General features: G+C 43.2%; 1 protein-coding gene across 1 annotated transcript in view; it reads left to right on the plus strand.

The window, feature by feature from the left end:
- The window catches only part of Rcor1 (REST corepressor 1), a 76536-nt gene that overhangs the window by 1234 nt on the left and 55073 nt on the right, over nucleotides 1-20229 (plus strand). The window lies entirely within an intron of this gene.

Raw genomic sequence — 20229 nt, forward strand, 5'->3', positions numbered from 1 at the left:
TGGCTGTTATTTTAAGATCTGTTTGTAAATGTGTGTTTCCTTTATTTCTTTTTTCTTTTGGGGGGGATGGGGTGGGGAGGAAGAGGTTGTGAAAGAATAGAACCATCAAAAGGTTTAGCTAACCGGCCATTTCCATCTACTAGAAATCCTTGTCCCCTAAGAAGGGGCATTCTTACTTGCCTTCCTGGTGATCTGTGTGGAAGCAAATTTAAAGAGGTACGGGGGTGGGGGGGGGGGAATCCTATCAGACAAAGGAATTCGCCAGATTTTAATGCCTATGATTCTGTCCCATCTCTGTATGAGACTGTCTTTCAAGGTGGTGGTTACAGGAAATGTTTGAAAGGCCGTGGGTTTTGTTTCAGAAATAAAATTCAAAAGACAATCTTGTACAGCTAGAGTGAACCGTCCTGGTTGGAGGGCTTTAGAACAGGAGGTTTTTCTAAGTAGGTTATACCACTAGTTTGAAAAGATAAATGCTTTTCCTTGGAAACAAGACTGCAGAAAATTGCAAGGATCTGGTCCTTGAAAAAGGAGATTGCTTTTAAGTTGTTATTAAGGTGCTGAACTCTGTGTTTAGGTAAAAGTGAAAGCACAGAAGAGAGGGATTCAGGGTGAGTGTTTGGTCACCCCAAGAATAAATGATTTGCAAATGCATGACTCCAGTCCCTCACAGTTCTGTAGTATAACTCCCCGCTTCGTAAACTCCTGTTAGCGTTTTAGATAGTTTCCCCTTTCCTCACATCTTTTTCTGGGAGTCACTTTTCATTTTTTTCATTTTTCTGAGCAGGGCTTCATCCCTAGCTTGGCCACCAGGGGAAGCATACTGCTTTTCACTTACAGTTGACCCTATCCTCATTTTGTAGGTCAAGTCCGACTGCAGTGATACATAGTGAACATGAAGCTTGCCACAAAGTTTCTCTCACAAGTTACTCTTAAAAACTGAGTGGAGCAGTCAGACCTTCCAGAAACTTGAGTCATTTTTGTTACATATTTTCAAAGGTTATGTAAATGTTTGATGGGACCTAGGAAAAGGACATATTTAATGGTCACAGGATTTAGATCTCTTAGTCTCTGCATTGTCATTGAGGTGCCTGGTGCCTTTAGAGTTAGACTCTTCTTTGAAACATCAGTTGTCATGGGATAAGTTTTGGACTCTTGGGACATTTTTGCTTTTGTGACATAGGGTCTCTCCGTAATGTAGGCTGTCTTAAAAATTTGCTATGTGGCCCAAATTGGACTTAAATTTGGTATCATCCTGCTTCAGTGTCTTTAGACTTAGTTTGGTTATTAATATTTTTTAGGTCTTGTACATATTTATATCTCAAGATGTGATAGTTAACTTTATTTATTTATTTTTTGTCATGGTGGGATTGAACCCAGGTCCTTACACATTCTAGGGATATATATTTGTTAGAGTTCTAGAAAGTAAAACACTGTAAATGTTCTCATGCATAGCTTTATTGTCAATTGATTGTTCATGTTAATATTTCAAAACTTCCTATTTTGTGTTTGTTTTAGTCTGGAGAGTAATTTAACTGCTATGACATTCTTTAAAACCCTGCTTTGTCAGTCTGAGCACTGGGACACATTTGTTTACTGTTTCTGGGTGATTTTTTTTTTTTTTTTTTGCTATCATTGAATGTAAATTCCAAGGAAAGTCTTCTGGTTTTTGTCTTGTGGTTTTTTTGTTTTTTGTTTTTTTTTTTCCGAGACAGTTTCTCTGTGTAGCTCTGACTGTACTATAGACCAGGCTGGCCTCCAACTCAGAAATCCACCTGCCTCTGCTTGCCAAGTGCTGGAATTAAAGGTGTGTGCCACCACTGCCCGGCCTCTTGTGTTTTTTTGAGGCAGGGTTTTACTGTGTAGCCCTAGCTGTTCAAAAGTCCTTGAACTTTTAAACAGGCCATGCTGGCCTTGAACTCACAGAGCTCTACCTTCCTCTGACTTCAGAGTGCTGATATTAAAGGCCTGAGCCACCACCCTGGCTGAAGAAACATAACAGAAATTGTGCAGCATCTTTGTTTCACAGCAGTTTGCTTTTAGACACAAGACAGTGCCCCCATGTCCCAAGACAGGATTTCTCTGTGTGGCTGCTCTGGACTCTCTGTAGACCAGGCTAGCCTCAAATTCAGTAACCTCCTTGCCTTCCTCTGTCTCCCCAACATACCCTGCCCTTTTAAATGGGTGTTTTGCTTGCTCATGTCTGTGCACCACATGTGTGTAGTGCCTTCTGAGGTCAGAAGAGGGTACCAGAGTCCCTGGAACCGGAGTTACATAGATGGTTGTTAGTACCATATAGGTGGTAAGAATCATATCCAGGTTTTCCGAGTAACCAGTGCTTTAATTTCTGAGCCATCTCTCCAGCACTGCAAGACAGGGTCTTTATGTGCTTATAAAAAGTTAGGGATTGCTGGGCAGTGGTGGCGCACGCCTTTAATCCCAGCACCTGGGAGGCAGAGGCAGGCAGATTTCTAGGTTCGAGACCAGCCTGGTCTACAAAGTGAGTTCAGGACAGCCAGGGCTATACAGAGAAACCCTGTCTTGAAAAACCAAAAAAAAAAAAAAAAGTTAGGGGTTGGAGAAATGGCTCAGTGGCTACTCTTCCAAAGGCCCCAGGTTCAGTTCCCAGTACCCACATGCATGGCAGGCCAGAACTGTCTAACTCCATAGATCTAATACCCTCACACTCGTGCATGCAGACAAAACACAAATGCACATAAAATAAAAACAAATTATAAGAAAAAGAAACTAGGAATGCCAGACATGGCAGTGTACACCTATAATCCCAGCACCTGGGAGGCTGAGGCAGGCAGAGGAGTTCAAGGCCCTGCCTTAGAGCCAAAAACAAGGGCTGGGGAGATGCTCTGGGCATGAGTTCAGAGCCCTGTCACCTGCGTGAAAAAGGTGGGAGTGGCCACACATGCCTGACTCTAAGCTTCCATGTTCAGTGAGAGGACCCTGTCTAAATACATGCATACATGTGGAGATTGCTGGAGAAAGATCCTGATGTCAGATTGCTCTGGACTCTGCTATGTGTAAGCACACAGAAGAAAGCACAAGTACGAAAACGTGAAACCAGAAGTAGTGTTCCTGCTCTTTTCCTCCGAGTGCTTCCTTTCCCTCTGGTGCTGGGGACTGCTCCCAGAGTCCTGGCATGCTAATTACATGCTGGTGCCCGGCTACATGACTGATTGTTTTGAGTCATGGTTTCACTTTATATCCTTGGCTAGCTATGTAGATTGAGCTAGCCTCAGATTCATAGAGATCTGTCTGCCAGTGCCAAGATTAAAGGTGTTCTTCGCCATGCCCAGTTCAGAGGCATCCTCAAATGCTTCTGCCTAAGTTTTTACTTTTTAATTTTTTTGGGGGTACGGTTTGAGACAGGGTTTCTCTGTGTAGCCCTGGCTGTCCTGGAACTCACTTTGTAGACCAGGCTGGCCTCAAACTCAGAAATCCACCTGCCTTTGCCTCCCAAGTCCTGGGATTAAAGGCATGTGCCACTACTGCCTGGCCTGCCTAAATTTTGAAAGCATTTCCCCCCTTACGGACGGGCAGACAGCTTTCCTTTCTCTTGTTTTTTTTTTTTTTTTTAGACATTGTCTTCCTTGTGTAGCTTGGGTTTGGCTGGCCTGGGATTTGGGGTGATCTTCCTGTCCCAACTTCCTGAGTGCTGGCTTACATGCAGGAGCCACCACACTTGGTGTAGAAAGCTTAAAAAACCAACTGAACCAACAACAAAGTAGTAAGATGTGTGAATGGGCATTCATTAATTTTTATTTTATATTTTTAAAAAACAGGGTCTCTTTAGTGAAGACTGGCCTCATGCCTATGACAGGCCTTCCGCGTCAGCCTCTGATGTAGTAGTGTGAGCCATCAGTCCTAATTTACTTATTTGTAGACCTCAGCTTGACCTAATTTCTAGAGTGGTTGAAAGTAAGAGTACCTTATCATGTACAATGAGAATTGAGTTCTGTTATCCTCCCAAATAGCAAACGAGGTGGATAGAGCCCGATACTTCTGAGATGTTCCTGTGGTCGTTATTCTCTGGTTAGGCCTAGGCTAGGTTTCTGATGGGCTGTGATAGTTGGGATAAGAATACCATCCCTGTTCACACGGAGAGTCTTGACCCTTTAGAGGCAGATGCTGCTGCATGTGACAGCCAGGCTGTCTTGTCACTCTTGCCTCCAGATTATGCTGAGCTGTCCTTAGTTTCTCTTAGACTCAGTATTAAAGAGGATGTCAGAGGGTGTTTAAGGTTATCACTGCTCTGGCTGGTTTCTACATTGCTAAAGCATCTCTTATTTGATATGAATAGTGGTTTTTTCCCCTAAAATAATATGAATGTTTCCTGCCTCTTGTTGGTAAACAATAAGAGGAAGAACCGTGAAAAATTTTAAAAAGATTTATTTATTTAATGGATATGAGTACTCTATCTGCATGAACACCTGTGTGCCAGAAGAGGGCATCAGATCCTATGATAGATGCTTGTGAGCCCCCATGTGGTTGTTGGTAATTAAACTCAGTACCTCTGGAAGAACAGGCAGTGCTTTTAACTGTTGAGAGCCATCTTTCCAGCCCGTGGACAATGACTTTTTAAATGGCTATTTATTTTTATTCTTTTTTTAAAGATTTATTTATTTATTTTATGTATTTGAGTACACTATAGCTGTACAGATGGTTGTGAGCCTTCATTTGGTTGCTGGAAATTAATTTAGGACCTTTGCTTGCTCCAGTTGGCCGCATTTTTATTCTTTTTAGTTGTGTGTATGGGCCTCAGAGCAGTTAGAGAAACACTGTGGGGGGGAGTCAGTCTCCACCTTGTGGATTCTAGGAATAGAACCCAGGGCTTCGGTTTGTTGACAAGTTTGCTGAGTTATTTTAGTGGTCCTTTCTTGAGTTTCTGATAGTCCTGTGGTTATCTGCTTAGTTTTGTGTGGTGTTAGGGGTTGAACTCTGGTTTAGTGCATGCTAGGCAAGAACTCACCAACTGAGCTACATCGCAAACCCTTTATATTTCTTTAGTCATTTCTGTGATGCTTTGTATTTTTTAGCTAGAGGAGCACAGTGGTGGGATGTTATAGTTGCTTCAGCTGTTTTCTTAGATATGTGTTATGTAAGTTTATTCTGTGTTTGTTTTTTCTTTTTTTCTTTTTTGGTTTTTCGAGACAGGGTTTCTCTGTGTAGCCCTGGCTGTCCTGGAACTCACTCTGTAGACCAGGCTGGCCTTGAACTCAGAAATCCGCCTGCCTCTGCCTCCCGAGTGCTGGGATTAAAGGTGTGCGCCACCACCGCCCTTATTCTGTGTTTTTATTATCACAGTTCAGACATGCTAAATAGAATTACAAGTTTCATAGAAGAGGAAATTTTGGAGGGACAGGTCAGGGCATCCTAGGTCCTGTCCACGTGCCTTCCCACGGCGCAGCCTCCCACTCTCCTGTAAGACTTTGCCAACTTTGAGCTTGTCTTCATCCTCTTGCAGCTGCCTCCTGAGTTTATGGAGAACATTGATGCTACCATGCCGGGTGACTTGTAAAGGTGTTCTTACCATCTCATTACCTTGTGCATAATAGGCACTTAGAAGAACCAGTGTGTTCTATCTGCTTTTCACTGAGTTTTTTTGGGGGTGGAGGGGAGCATTTCTGGGAATTAAACATAATTCCAGGCAGGCACTCTATTATTGAGAAACTTCCACAGCCTACTTTCCCCCCTATTTCTTAAAAAATATGTCCATCCATCTAGCCATCCATCCATCCATCCATCCATCCATCCATCCAGTGTATACATTTGTAGGTCAGAGGACAACCTGCAGGAGTTGATTTTCTCTGACATGTGGGTCCTAAGGATAAACTGTACTTTAGTGAGTGCCCTACCCTTCTGAGCCATTCCCCTACTCCCAGGTGGTTTATGCCTTACATAGCTGAGGATGGCCTACTTAGTTCTCTTACCTCTACCTCCCAATTGTTGGGATTACAGGTGTGTGCCACCACCCTGGTACCTATTCTGTTTTCTACATGAGGGAAATAGAGGCCTAGGGATAAAGTGGCTTGTATTTCCCAGTCATGAAAACTATCTCGGTATAGCCTTCTGGACCAAACCTTACCTTTTACTGTTTTAGATCCTTGTTAGTGGGTTTAGTAAGTAATATGTGTCAACTCTAATAAGCTTAAAATTTTGGAAAGAGAAGAACTAAACTTTTAAAAATTGAAATGCTAAGATAGTTATTATGTATACTTTGATAGTGCCTTTTTATTTTGCAAATCACTGTAAGGTAAGGTAGAAGTACAAATATATCATTATAAATAATGATATATAATAATACATTATTAGGTGTGATAACTCATCCTGTAGTCCTCCTCATACTCAGGAGGACAGAGGCAGGACAGTCGACATGAATTTGAGGCAAGCTTGCACTAGGCAGTGAGCCCCTGCTTTAGATACCAGAAAAGACAGGGGCAGCTGGAGGGGTGACTCATTCATTCAGAGTGCTCCAGATTCCAGGTCCCAGCATCCACTTTGGGTGACTTACAACCACCTGTAGCTTCAGCTTCAGGGAAATTCAACACCTGGCTTCATTGCCCAACTGTATTCTTAAGTACATGCCCTCCTCTAACATGCATAATTAAACATAAAATATACCATAAGACAAAATGGAACAAGCAAAAAATTCAGGTCAAACTATTTCAGATGGGAGAGTGCTGACCATGGTCACCTAAGAATGTCAGGTTCAGCTACGGCCTACTCCTCCCCTCAGTGTGCAGCCCTGGCTGTCCTGGAACTAGCTCTGTAGACCAGGCTGGCCTCAAACTCAGGAATTTGCCTGCTTCTGCCTCCTAAGTGGGAAGATGAAAGGCACGGCCACCACTGCCTGACCCCCTTACTTTTTTTTATCCCCCTGTAAGCAGGCAAAATTAGATGTGCCAGTGATCACTGGGGTAGATGCTTATGAAGATAATGAGGAAAGAGGCTCCAGTGGCCAGAGCCTGTGTGCATGCCCTGTGTGATGCCTGTGAAGGACAAGGGGAAGACCTGAAGATTCTGGGAAGCTTGTCTGTTTGGGAACCCACTTCCTATAGAAGGGAAATTGAGCGGTGTATTTGAAGGATGCTAGAACTGATTGTTGATTGATTAATGGATTGATTTTTGTGGGACTGGGATTAAACCCAGAGTCTCGTGCATGCCAGGCAAATGCTCCGCCCCGAGCTGCAGCCCCGCCCTTGTTCTTTGCTGTTTTGGCCTGGATGTGCAGCCAGGTTGGCTTGGGAATACCCTGGCCTTCCTGGTCCGAGTCTGGGGTTATGGATGTGTGCAGCCACACTCAGCTGTTGATGCAGAAATACTTAGGTGTAATCATTTTATTAGGTTTTTAGTTTGTTTATTTTTAAAACTTCCTCTGGGGGATGGAGAGATGGCTCAGTGAAGACAGCAACTGTGTACTCACATACATTAAATAAATATTTTTAAAAAACCTTTTCCTTATTTATTTTATGTGTGTGAGTCTTTTGCCTGTATATATGTATGTGCATCGCATGTGCCAGTGCCCACAAAAGTCAGAAGAGGACTTTTTAGTCACCCGGGACTGAAATTCTACATGGCTCCTGGAAGAGCAATGAGTGCTGCTGAGCCATCTCTCCAGACCTTTTCTGTTTTTCTAAATGCTTTTCCCAATTTAAAGTGTCTTGTAGCTCAAGATGCTTAAAATTGCTGTGTAGCATTGGATGACCTTTAACTTTTGATTCTGCTCTCTGTCTCCTAAGTAGGAGTGTGGGCGTACCAGGTTGTCCTTGAGTTTGTGACAGTTTCTGTTTCAGTCTTTCAAGTGCTAAGAGACAGTTTCACTATATAGCCATGGCTGGCCTGGGACTCATTCTGTAGGGCTTGCCAGCCTCAGGTCTAGCTGCCCTTCTCCCATGTGCTGCTGTTAAAGATGGATACATACTCTTTTGTTTGTTTGTTTTTTTCGAGACAGGGTTTCTCTGTGTAGCCCTGGCTGTCCTGGAACTCACTCTGTAACCCAGGCTGGCCTCGAACTCAGAAATCCACGTGCCTCTGCCTCCCCAGTGCTGGGATTAAAGGCGTGTGCCACCACGCCCAGCAAAATGGATACTCTTTAAACCTTAAAGATGTTTCTGGCTGACATAGATTTACTAACTTTTGAAACATGGTCCTTTGTATTTTATTTTGCATTTTTCAAATTATTGTATTTCTAAGATTGGGTATCTTTTTTACTTCAAAGCTTTTCTTTACATGTGTGTGTGTTTTCCCTGCGTGTGTATTACCATGCTGTGTGGGTGCCCATGGGGGCCAGAAGAGGACACCAGATACAGCTGTAGCTGGAGTTACAGATGGTTGTGACCAACCCCGTGGGCCCTGGAGACCTGGGGCCTCCGCAGTGGGTGCTCTCAGCTGTGGACCCGTCTTTATGACCTCTCTTCTAGGTTTTTCTTTCTATTTGCTTTAATCAGTGTAACTTTTGTTTTTTCATTTTTATTTGTGTGTGTGTGTGTGTGTGTGTGTGTGTGTGTGTGAGAGAGAGAGAGAGAGAGAGAGAGAGAGAGGGAGGGAGAGAGAGAAAGAAAGAAAGAAAGACAGACAGACAGACAGACAGAAAGACTGTAGAGAAAAAAAAAAAAGAGGCCAGGCGTGGTGGCTCACACCTTTAATCCCAGCACTTGGGAGGCAGAGGCAGGTGGATTTCTGAGTTCGAGGACAGACTGGTCTATAGAGTGAGTTCCAGGACAGCCTGGGCTACACAGAGAAATCCTGTCAAGTGTAGAGGCAAGAAGACAACTCTGATTCTTCTTGGGTGGGTTCTGGTGTCACATACAGCAAGTTGTTCTACCTGGTGGGCCACCTGACCAACCCACCTTTGCTGTTTTCTGTATATTGGTCATTTTCTTTCATTTTCATTGTGTTGTATGTTTTAATTGATTACATTTTTGGAGACAGGGTCTCATCATGTAGCCCTGGCTGGCATAGGCTGGCTTTGAACTCACAGAGATCTGCTTCCTGTCTCCTGAGTGTTTGGATTGAAGGTGTGAGGCACTGTGCCAAACTTGTATGTTATGTTTTGAAACAGGCTTGTGCTGTATTGTATTGGCAGACTGGGAACCAGCTGCGTAGCCCAGGCTGGCTGGTGACAGTTCTCCTTTGCCTCCTAGTATTGTTCTATGTATGTGCGAGCCACTGTGACCTTCTTTGGTGGCTCTTTTTAAAAAGTAATATCTTAAATCTAGACTAAGCTGACTGTGAACCTATCCTCTTGCCTCAAGAGCTGGATTTCTAAGGTATGCCGCCATTATGAATATGCCAGTGTCTCCCCCACACCCATCTTAACAGTTTAAGTTCATGTATTTGGTTATTAATCTCCTGTTAGTATTGTATATATAGCTTTTGTTTTCAATATTGAGCATTTTAAAGTTTATAAAGTTATGTATTTGATTATTAGTTTTTTATTAGAGTTACATATATAGTTTTTGTTTTTAATATTGACTGTAGGGGAAGGATTTTAATTTCTTTGATTAGGAAGGAATAAATATTTCTTGATTGGGGTTTGTACTCAAAAGACTGGTGTTGGTGCATAGCCCCTGTAAATATGTCACTGTAGACTCCCCGTTTCTGAGGTTCATATCTCCAAGAATTGAGACTTTTGGGTATTTTCAGAGCTAATCCTCTTCGGCTTATGTTGGTTGCTATTAACTGGTTGGCCCAGATTACTGTGCCAGATGCGAAGTTCTGGTCTAGTGCCTGCCTAGCAAGCAGTTACAGTAGCTCATTAATGGTTAAAGTGAAGGCTTTTCTGGAATTGCCAGCTATTTTCTCAGAAGGGGTTAAAGTGCTGTGAGTTTAACTAAATCCAGCTGCCTTGGGCATTTGCCACTGGTATGTAAGAGAAGGGGAGTGTGTGGCTCAGGAGATAGAACTTGAACAGGAGATTGCCAAGAGTGACCTGGCATTGCCAGATCAGTTAGTATTTATTTATTCCAGGATTGTTTGAACACCATTAGATTACTTAACCCTTCCCAAAGTTACACCAGGGAAAGTTATTGTCTTCATTTCCTGTATTCAGATACCCAAATACTAAGTAATTTAGTTAAGTTATGGTTTAGTCTGAAAATATTCAGTACCTTATTAACCCAGTCTTAAATTGTCATTAGCTTTAAGAGACTTCATTAAGAATGGGGTAGGGCCTAACCCTCATCCTATCTCTTTAATCCCACCACTCGGGAGGCAGAGAGAGGCAGGTGGATCTCTGAGTTCCAGGACAGTTAGGGCTATACATAGACATCCTGTCTCAAGAAAAACAAAAAACAAAAAGGGAGGGAAGAGCTTATTAGCAACATAATCATTAACAGAAAGAATTTAGACCAGTGTTAATCCAGAAACATCTTTAAGGAAAACATTTGGCAGCAGTGTTTGGCTGCATCCATAGATTAGTTCTGTCCTTGTGACCTAAATGGCTGGACTGTATGTATGTATGTATGTATGTATGTATGTATGTGACAGGGTTTCTCTGTAACCCTGGCTGCATGGAACTTACTCTATATACCAAGTTGTCCTCAAACTTAGAAATCTGCCTGCCTCTGTTTCCTGAGTGCCAGGATTAAAGGCGTGCGCCACCACTTCCTGGCTGTTTACTTAAAAGCAGAGCCTTGCTGTAGGGCTCAGGTTTGCCTCTAGCGCTCTGTATTCAGCCTCTGAGGTGCTGGGATCACAGGCATGTTTCATTGCAATGGCTGAGTTTCATGTAAATGATGGAAGTAGATGCATGAGAAACATCAGCTTGGTGACTGGAGGCAGCTGGAGTGGGGCAGTGTGTTCACTCCTCGATGCACTGAAGTAGACAGCTTCACGGTGCAGAATATGTGTATCGTGTGCATGTGTCAGCATCATACATGTGTGTGTGGAGGAGCTCAGAAGAGGGGGGCATCAGCTTCTCTGGAACTGAAGTCTCAGTTGCTGTGCTTGGCTCTGAACTTGGGTCCCACAAGAGCACACCTGTTCTTAACCACAAAACAGTCTCTGTAGCCTCACTGGGTGTTACTTTGCAGAGAACACCTTGCGTGGTTGGGTGACTTAGGGTTGAAAGTCTAGCAGTGTGGGCTGCTCCGCACTTTAACATTTAGATAGTGCTCTCTCACTTAGCAGTGTGACCTCCGGGATTACATTGAACCTGAGCTGTGGAACTTATTTCATCTTACTGTGGATGGTTGCAGCTGTCTCTGATCCCAGTATTTTAGGAGACTGACGCAAGAGCATTGATCAAGGTTGAGGCCGACCCAGGCAACAAAGGAAGAGAATGTTTTGAGTAAGGGTATGAGGTGCTCTCACTGTACAGCAGAGGTAACTAGATCCTCAGTAGTTTATCGTTCTGTAGCAAATCCCCTTCCTTTCCATGTTAGTCTTGTTCTTCCTCCTTCAGAACCAGGCTCTTCCTCAAGCTCTCCCTTCACCAGCAAAGCCAGTGTGCATATGCATTTCTTAGAATTAGTAAGTACCTGGGCTGGAGAGATGGCTGCTCTGCTCTTCCAGAGGACCAGAGTTCAATTCCCAGCAGCCACATGGTGGCTCACAACCATCTGTAATGGGATCTGATGCCCTCTTCTGGGGTGTCTGAAGACAGCTACAGTGTACTCATATAAATAAAAATAAAATAAATCTTTAAAAACAGAATTGGTAAGTACCTATGTTGTGTTTTTCAGGGATGTGTAGCTGGCCCTTGAGTGGTACAGGGTTGAACTGCGTAGCCTATAAGTAGATTCATGTTTTGGAGTTTTGCGACAGAAAAAATTCACAGGTTTGCCTTATAGCTTAGAAAAAGTGAAAAATTTAAGAAAAAGCTGTCTTGAATACAGATTATTTAGAAACTTTTAACTTACTACCATAAACATACAAATGTACAAGAAATTATTAGCTGGGGTCCTGGTGCAAATTGTAATGTCAGTACTTGGGAGGCTGATGCAGGAGGATTGTTTAGAGTTTGAGGACACTACAGTGAGTGCCAGACCATCCAGACCTATGTTAAATAAACTAAGCGGGGTGTGTATGTATGTGTGTGTGTGTGTGTGTGTGTGTGTGTGCTGAACTCACTAAGGCTCAGCACACACAGTCGGAACAGCGTCAGTTGGTGTAGAGAAACATGAACAGATGGCTGAGAGAGAAGACCTAGGCCAACTTGGGCTGTCTGAGCCCCTCTCTCCTTCCCTCCTTCCTTCAGGTGTAAAACAGTGTAGGTGGTACAGTACTGCACTAGAGCCAGATGGAATCAACAAGTGGGTATTCACTGCTCTGCTAGCTTGGTGGCCTCCTGGGGTCATGTTAACCGCACGTGCACTAGTGGTTCTCACTCAAGCAGGAGCCTCCAGTAGACTGTGTGTTGCACTAAAATATGATTATCTTGCCATTCATGTGTATTTTATTTTACTATATATATTACATATACTACACAGTTTGTACAGTCAAAGGCTGGGTAGTTAAGTTTTTGTCAAGTTGGGCTGGAGAGAATGTTCAGCTGTTAAAGGCTAGGCTCACAACCAAAAATGTAAGTTTTTGTCAAGTCTAAGTTATATGTAGTTCTGAGGTGACTAGCTTATGATAGGTATTTATTTGGCATTTATAAAACTCAAAACTGCAAAAAGAAAGAAAAAACTTCACTGAGTGGCGGCTCACAGTGTGCTCTGTTTTGTGTTACACTCTCACCAGCACAGAAGTGTGTGCTTCTCACAAGTGTTTAAATGACTACGTGTATGAGTGTCCTGCCTGCATGTATGTGCACTGTGTACGTGCTGGGGTCTGGAAGCCAGAAGAGGGTTGGATCTCCTGGCACTGGAGTTATAGATGGTTGTGAGGCTTGATGGTTGTGGTTGTTGGGAATCAATCCCTTTTCCTTTTAAAGATTTATTTACTTATTATGTGTAAGTACACTGTAGCTGTCTTCAGACACACCAGAAGAGGGCATCCAAGATGGTTGTGGACCACCATGTGGTTTCTGGGATTTGAACTCAGGACCCCCGGAAGAGCAGTCAGTGCTGAGCCACCATTAACGGCTGAGCCATCTGTCCTGCCCCAATCCCTGGTCCTTTAGAAGAACAGGCAGTGGTTTTAACTCTTAGCCACTCAATGTTCTGCTTTTAAACTTAACATGAGAAGGGGTTGGAGAGATGGCCCAGTAGTTAGGAGTACTGGTTTTGCTTCTAGGAGACCTAATTTGAGATTCCAGCACTTGCATGGAGCCTCATAATCATCAGGGAATTGGATGTCCTCTTCTGAACTCTGAGGGCACCAGGCAGACAATGTGGCACACACACATAGGCAGGCAAAACAACACATGTAAAATAAGCCAGGCAGTGGTGGCACACTTGGGAGGCAGAGGCAGGCAGATTTCTGAGTTCAAGGCCAGCCTGGTCTGCAGAGTGAGTTCCAGGACAGCCAGGGCTACACAGAGAAACCCTGTCTCGGAAAAGAAAGAAAGAAAGAAAGGAAGAAAGGAAGAAAGGAAGGAAAGAGGGAGGGAGGGAGGGAGGGGGAGGGGGAAAGGGAAGGGAAGGGAAGGGAAAAGAAGGGAAGGGAAAAGGGAAGGGAAAAGGGAAGGGAAAAGGGAAGGGAAAAGGGAAGGGAAAAGGGAAGGGAAAAGGGAAGGGAAGGGAAAAGAAAAAGAAAAAAAGTAAAATAAGGTAAAGAGCATTTGGGACGGGAAGCGAGGCTGGGAACAAGAGTTAACCTTCCCCGGTCTGATCTGCGCAGTGTGAAGATTCCTGGAAGACAGTCGTGTCACATACTTAGGTTCCTTTTAAGCAGAGACCTAAGCAGAAGGAGTGATGGAAGTTCAAGGTCAGTGTGAGCTAAATAGGGAGTTCTAGGCTAGCTTGGGATATTAGCATGAGTCTCTATCTCAAAACGTCAACCAAACAAAACCAAACAAAACCAAACCCAGTTTTGTGACCCGCAGAGTCAGGTTAAGTGTCTTAGACTTTCGTTTGTTTACTTATCACTTTGATTCTGAGTTGTGTTTTCTGGGGGAGGGCAGAGTGGTTTTAAAATTTTCATTATTATGAGTGTATACCTGCTTGTCTGTAGGTGCTTAAGGCCAGAAGAGGACTTTGATCCTCTGAAATTGGAGTTACACGTTGTTTGAGCCACCATGTGTCCACTTGGGGTTAAATTAACCTTTTAACCCTTCAGCCATGACTCTAAACCCAACTTTGAGTTTCTTTTTTCTTTAAAAAAAATTCTTTTTACATATATGAGAACATTGTAGCTGTTTTTAGATACACATCGGATCCCATTACAGGATTGTGAGCCACCGTGTAGTTGAACTCAGGACCCCTGGAAGAGCAGTCAGTGCTCTTAAACCACGAGTCATCTCTCCAGCCCCAACTTTGAGGTTCTAATCCGTTTGTTTTCACCTGCTGAGTCCTGATTTTCAGGTCTATACAGCTATGTCTGGATTTTGTCATGCTGGGGACTGAAGCCATGCATGGCTTCCCCCTGGCACCTGAGGTACTTCTTCAGAGCAGTTGTTACTTTGCTAATGTTTCCTTCCCCTTTAGTATATTAATTTACTTACTTAGCGTGTGCACGTGTGCATGGAAGCTGAGTGGAGGTCAGAGGGAAACTTGGAGGAATTCTGTACTTCTAACATGCGGGATCTAGAGAGTAAACTCAGGTCGTTGAGCTTGGCTCTAAATGCCTTAACCTGCTGAGCTATCTTGATGGTTCACAAGAGGTTTTTGTTGTATGGTAATTTTTTATTTTTTATTTTTTTTTAAATTTTGAGAACATATCTTATTGTGTAGCAGAGACTGGTCTCTGAGGCTCTGGATTTGGGAGTGCTGGGATTGTCATGTGCACCATCATGTTGAAGTTTTAATTTACATTGGGTAGGAAGAAGGCAGCATCTTGTCTAGGACTAAAAAGTAACACTTACTAAGTCAGATCTTCTTGGGCATAATTCTGGGCTAACCATGGTTGTGAAGTTTTCCTGCTCCAGCGAGACGTAGAGTAGGTGTGAGCTTCATGACTATTGGTTTCATTCATTCTTTAGAGTGCCTTCTTTCCAAAGAGCCTCAAACAGTTTTTCTTCTTCCTCCTCCTCTCTTCTTTGGTTTTTCTAGACAGGGTTTCTTTGTGTGGCCTTGGCTGTACTGGAACTCACTCTGCAGACCAGGCTGGCCTTGAACTCAGTGTTCTGCCCACTTCTGCCTCCAGAGTGATGGGAGTAAAGGTGTGCACACCACTGCCTGGTTTCATATGTACATATTTACACATAACTAAAAGTAGATTTAAAGGAATGTTAAATTTATTCTTTACTTTCAGAATAAGTAGGAGTGAACTCTTCCTCATGTGTGTCTGTGTGTGTGTGTTTGTGTCTCTGTGTTTGTGTGTGTGTTTGTGTATACATGATGTGTATATAACGCCCATGGAGACCAGAGAAAGAGTGAGAGTCTCTGGAACTGGGATTGCAGACAGTTGTGAACTGCCCAATCTGGGTTTTGGGAACCCAGCCCAGGATGGCCTTCAGTCTAGATCCTCCTGTATCCACTTTGCAAGTACCGGGAGTTAGGTGTATGTCATGTTGGCTCTCAGCCTGGCTTAGTAAAACTAGAATAGCACATTCATGTTCTGAGAGCTGGTGTTTCAGTGTTTATGATAAGGGTTTGATCTGATATCACTGAAACATGATTGCTAATTGATATTATAATCATATATATATATTATATATATAGTCAGTTTGAATTACCTAAAAATTAAGAATAAGATAAAAAATAAATACCCCCTGTGTCAGTCAGACCTCATGTTTTGCTTAGAAGGGATTGGGGGAAGAATATTCCTTTTAGTAGCCTTGTTAGTATTTTGTCTTTTGGTCGTTTTGAGCAGCATGTTTGCTGATGCTGTATATGTTTACATCAGTGCTTCTAAACCAAACTGGGGTTTTGTGTATCAGCTGATATTCGCCTTCCGATTTGCTGCTTGGCTTTCTGCTGGCTTGGCGACAGGTCAGTTTCCATAGCATTGCTGTTTCTGTTTAGCATTGCTCCTGAGCTGAGAGGATGGGCTTGGTACTGTAGGCCTCTTACCTTGTTATACTCGGCAGACTTCAGCATCTGAGCTTTCATGGAGTTTTTAAAATTAAAATTTAAAAAGTTATTAATTTTATTATTAAATATTAAATTCTATAAGGAATTTGATTTTTGTAGAAAACAAAGATTGATATCCACATTTTTTTAAAAGAGCATGGCAAGAACAAGTAGAAGTGTTGATGTCAGTCACTTTAGATGTAAGTCCTGTAGACTGTACCTGAGGCAAAGCTAGGCACAGCCATCAGCCATCCCTAAAGCGCTCAGCTTTGACCACAGGGGCCTTAGTCAGTTGGCACACACCTGACTAAGTACACGTGTACATGCAGGTAAAACACCAGATGCATTAAAAACAAAAACAAAAAACGGTGACATTTACAAGTGGGGTGACCTGCTGTGGGGTTAAGGCAGCACACGATTGGGACTTTACCCTCCTGAGTGTCTGCCATCTTGCTTTTCACACAGTGACTTCTGCGCATGTTCTTAGGGCTGACTCACTATGCAGGGATAGGACGGGCTCCTTACAGCCTGCTGTGTACAGACACTGCACATTTCCTCTGCTGCAGAGCACTACACTTGCTTCCTAAATGTTCATACGTGTGCTTTGTTGCTATGAAAAAAATTAATATCAGAAAAATAGAATATTGGTCATGTTTCTGTCAGGATTAGTAACTTAAAATATTTCAGTTAAGATTTTATAAGCCAGGCATGGTGACCCAATCCAGTGGGTTCTCAACCTATCTAATGCTCTGGCTTTTTAATACAGTTCCTCATGTTGTGGTGACCCTCAACCATAAAACTAGTTGCTACTTCATAACTGTAATTTTGCTACTGTTCTGAATTGTACTGCAAACATCTGATGGGCAGGGCATCTGATATTTGACCCCATGAAAGGTCATTCAACCCCAGAGGGATCACAGCCCACAGGCTGAGGCCTCTGCTTTATTTGCTGAGGAGGCAGGTGGATCTCTGAGTTTGCGGAGAGCTTGATATACAGAACGAGTTCCAGGACAGTCAGGAACACAGAGAAATTCTGTCTTGAAAAACAAAGACAAGGAATATCTGTGAGAGTAAGAGTATGTATGATTATGTATGCTATGTTAGCTTATGATTTATTGTAACATTTTTGGTATATTTAAATTTTTTTCTGTCCTAAGTTTTATAAAGGTGCTCTCTCTCTCTCTCTCTCTCTCTCTCTCTCTCTCTCTCTCTCTCTCTCTGTGTGTGTGTGTGTGTGTGTGTGTGTGTGTGTGTGGTATTGATCCCAGGGTTTTGTAGATATGTCTACATTGAGCTATAGTATCATGTCAGCCCTATGAGGTGGTGTGTGTGTGAGTGCATCACAGCACATAACTTTGGATATTAAATATAATCACTTAATGAGTACTCATTTTTTCTTTATCACAAAATGCCTAATTGGATGGAGTAAACGCCACGGGGCAGTGGTATCTCTGTGCTTGGAAATTCAGGACCACGGTGACTCTAGTGAGATGATTTCAGTTGAGATGAGATGCAGAAGGAAGACTTTCCAAAGACACTGCTTTGCTCATTTTTTGGTTTTGAGCAAGAGTGTCAGTATGTAGATCAGTGTGGCATTGAGTTTCAGACCTTTACTTTTAAAACCATCTCTCTGTACTCCTGCTGTCCTGGAACTCACTACGTAGACCAGACTGGCCTCGAACTCACGGAATTGAGGGCATGCGCTCCTACACCTGGGACGGTTAGAAGGCCTGACGACTGGATTACAGGTGTGTGCTATTGTCTTGGTTTCAGGCAGGTGAGAGAAGGGACACTCCCGGTTGAGGGAGTCCTTCATGTTTTGTTTGAATGTCATATTTTTGTTTGGGGGACAGTCTGGCCTTGAACTTCACTGAGCTCCACTTGCCTTGCTTCCTCAGTGATGTATTTAAAGGTGTCTCCTGTGGGCGTGCATGTGAGTGTGTGTGTGTGTGTTTTAAAGAAGAGGCACTTGTCATTAAGTGATGGGCAGAAGAAAGGAAATGTTAGGTGGCCTCTGTTAAACAGAATGGAGAGCACTTATGGAAGGTATGGAAGGTGCTCTGGTACCTGTTGATGACTTGATGTGACATCTTGGATTTTCCCTTTCTCGCAGTGCTCGGGATGGACATTGTGCTTGCTGGGCGAGCACTCCTAACACCACCCTAACCCCTAGTCTCCCCTCATCTCACTCTTAGGCTGCATATGTGCTAGGAGTAGAGTGCTGCGTGCTTGCCTGGCATGCCTGGAACCATAGTCCTCTCCCAGCATGAGGCGTGAGCAGGAGATGTGAGGCCCGTGCAGTCTCTTCCATGGTGAACTTTGTAAGCAGAGGGAAGTGAACTTTGGAATAACAATAAATAAGTAAATAAAATAAAATCAACACCTCTATCATGACTTATAATGATGGTTAGATACTTTGCATACTTGTACGTGTCTTCCTCATCCTACCTTCTTTCCTTATTTATTTATTTATTAAACTGATATCTTTAAAGGTACCTGTGCATGCACTAGAGCACACATGCCATGGGTGACTGTGAAGGCCCTCCCACCCACCATTCTGGGTCCCGGGATTGTACCCAGGCCATCAGGCTAACGTGGTGAGCACGCTTTCTTGCTGAGCAATCTCACTGACTCTGACCGAACCTTGCATTTTAGCACTGCGTTCTCTACCTTGGAAGATCGGTGTCCTTTAGTGCTTGACATTGGAGACATTTTAGCCACAGGGTGATGGAGAAGCTGTGGTGGGGAAGGACAGGATGAGGCGAGTGTGTAAGGACGGGCTCATGACATTGGAGGGCACTGTTTATTTTCTCTACTTGCTTTTTTTAGGACAGAGTCTTAGGAACTGTGTGCTCAGGCAGACATTGACCTTGGCTCAAGTGGTGTGCCTTAGCCGCCATCCAGCTACATAGCACAGTCACTGTCTGATGGTGTGGGATCTGCACACACAGGTGTGCTCACTAATGCAGGGGCTTGCTGAGATAGCTTCCTCAATCACTTCAATACCTTATGTATATATTTATGTTTATGTTTATATTTATATTTATTTTGTAGTTGGGTGGTAGTGGTGACTAACTGGCTTTAACTCCAGCAGATCTCTGAGTTAGAGGTTAGCCTGGTCTACAGAGCAAGTTTCAGGACAGCTGTAGTTACACAGAGAAACCTTATCTAGCAAACCAAAAAACAAACAAAAATTGGTTTATTTCTGCCCCCTGTGTGTGTGTGTGTGTGTATTTGTGTAAGTGTGTGTGTGTGTGTGTACGTAAGTGTGTGTATGTGGTGTGTGTGGGTGTGTGTGTGTGTGTGTGTGTGTATACATGCACATGAACGTGTTCTCAGGGAAACCAGAAGAGGGTGCCAGTTCCCTGGACCTTGAATCACAGGCAGTTTAAGCTGCCTGATTTGTTACTGAACAGTGCCATGTTCTTAAAATGGTTGACCCTTCTCTGTAGCTATTCTAGCTTATTTCTTTTAGTAAGAGTCTCTCATTGAACCTGATGCTCACTGTTAACTGACTGGTCAGTAGCCACTGTGATCTGCCTGTCTCTGCCTCCCTGCACTGGTGTTACAGACTCAAACTATGTGTAACTTTCACATGGTGCTGGGCACCTGAAATGTTCTCATGTTTGCATGGAGAACACTGTGACAGCTGAGTCATCTCCCTCCCCAGTTTGGTAGTGCAGAAACTTTTAAGTGAGCACCTTACTAGATGCTAGGCTCTGTACCATATAGAACACTGAGCAAAATGTACACCCAGGCCCTTAGAGAATTATGCTTTTGAGAGAGCATGCTGCTGGAATACTTCAAGAGAGTGTATTTGAAACTTTTATCCATTAGAATAGAGATCTTTTAACTCTGGGTATGTGTGTGTGCATGACCAGATGTGACAATGGAGGGTTTCATTAGCCCAGGTTGACTACAGATTTTGGTCTTCTGAGTCTATCTATGCCTAGCTATATACACTTTACAAATACCTTATTTAGTCAGCTGTTCATTTATGTATTAATTTCTAGATACAGATAGTATCTAATTTTGAATGATGTAGAAACTGGGGAATTTTGAGCAGGCTTTAACCTTTGTAAGCCATAATGGAACTCGCTGTGTATACCGGGCCAGCTGGAACTCAGTCTACCTGCCACTGGCTTCTAAGCCCTAG

This window comes from Mus musculus, chromosome 12 (assembly GCF_000001635.26).
Source record: "Mus musculus strain C57BL/6J chromosome 12, GRCm38.p6 C57BL/6J".
Lineage (NCBI taxonomy): Eukaryota > Metazoa > Chordata > Mammalia > Rodentia > Muridae > Mus > Mus musculus.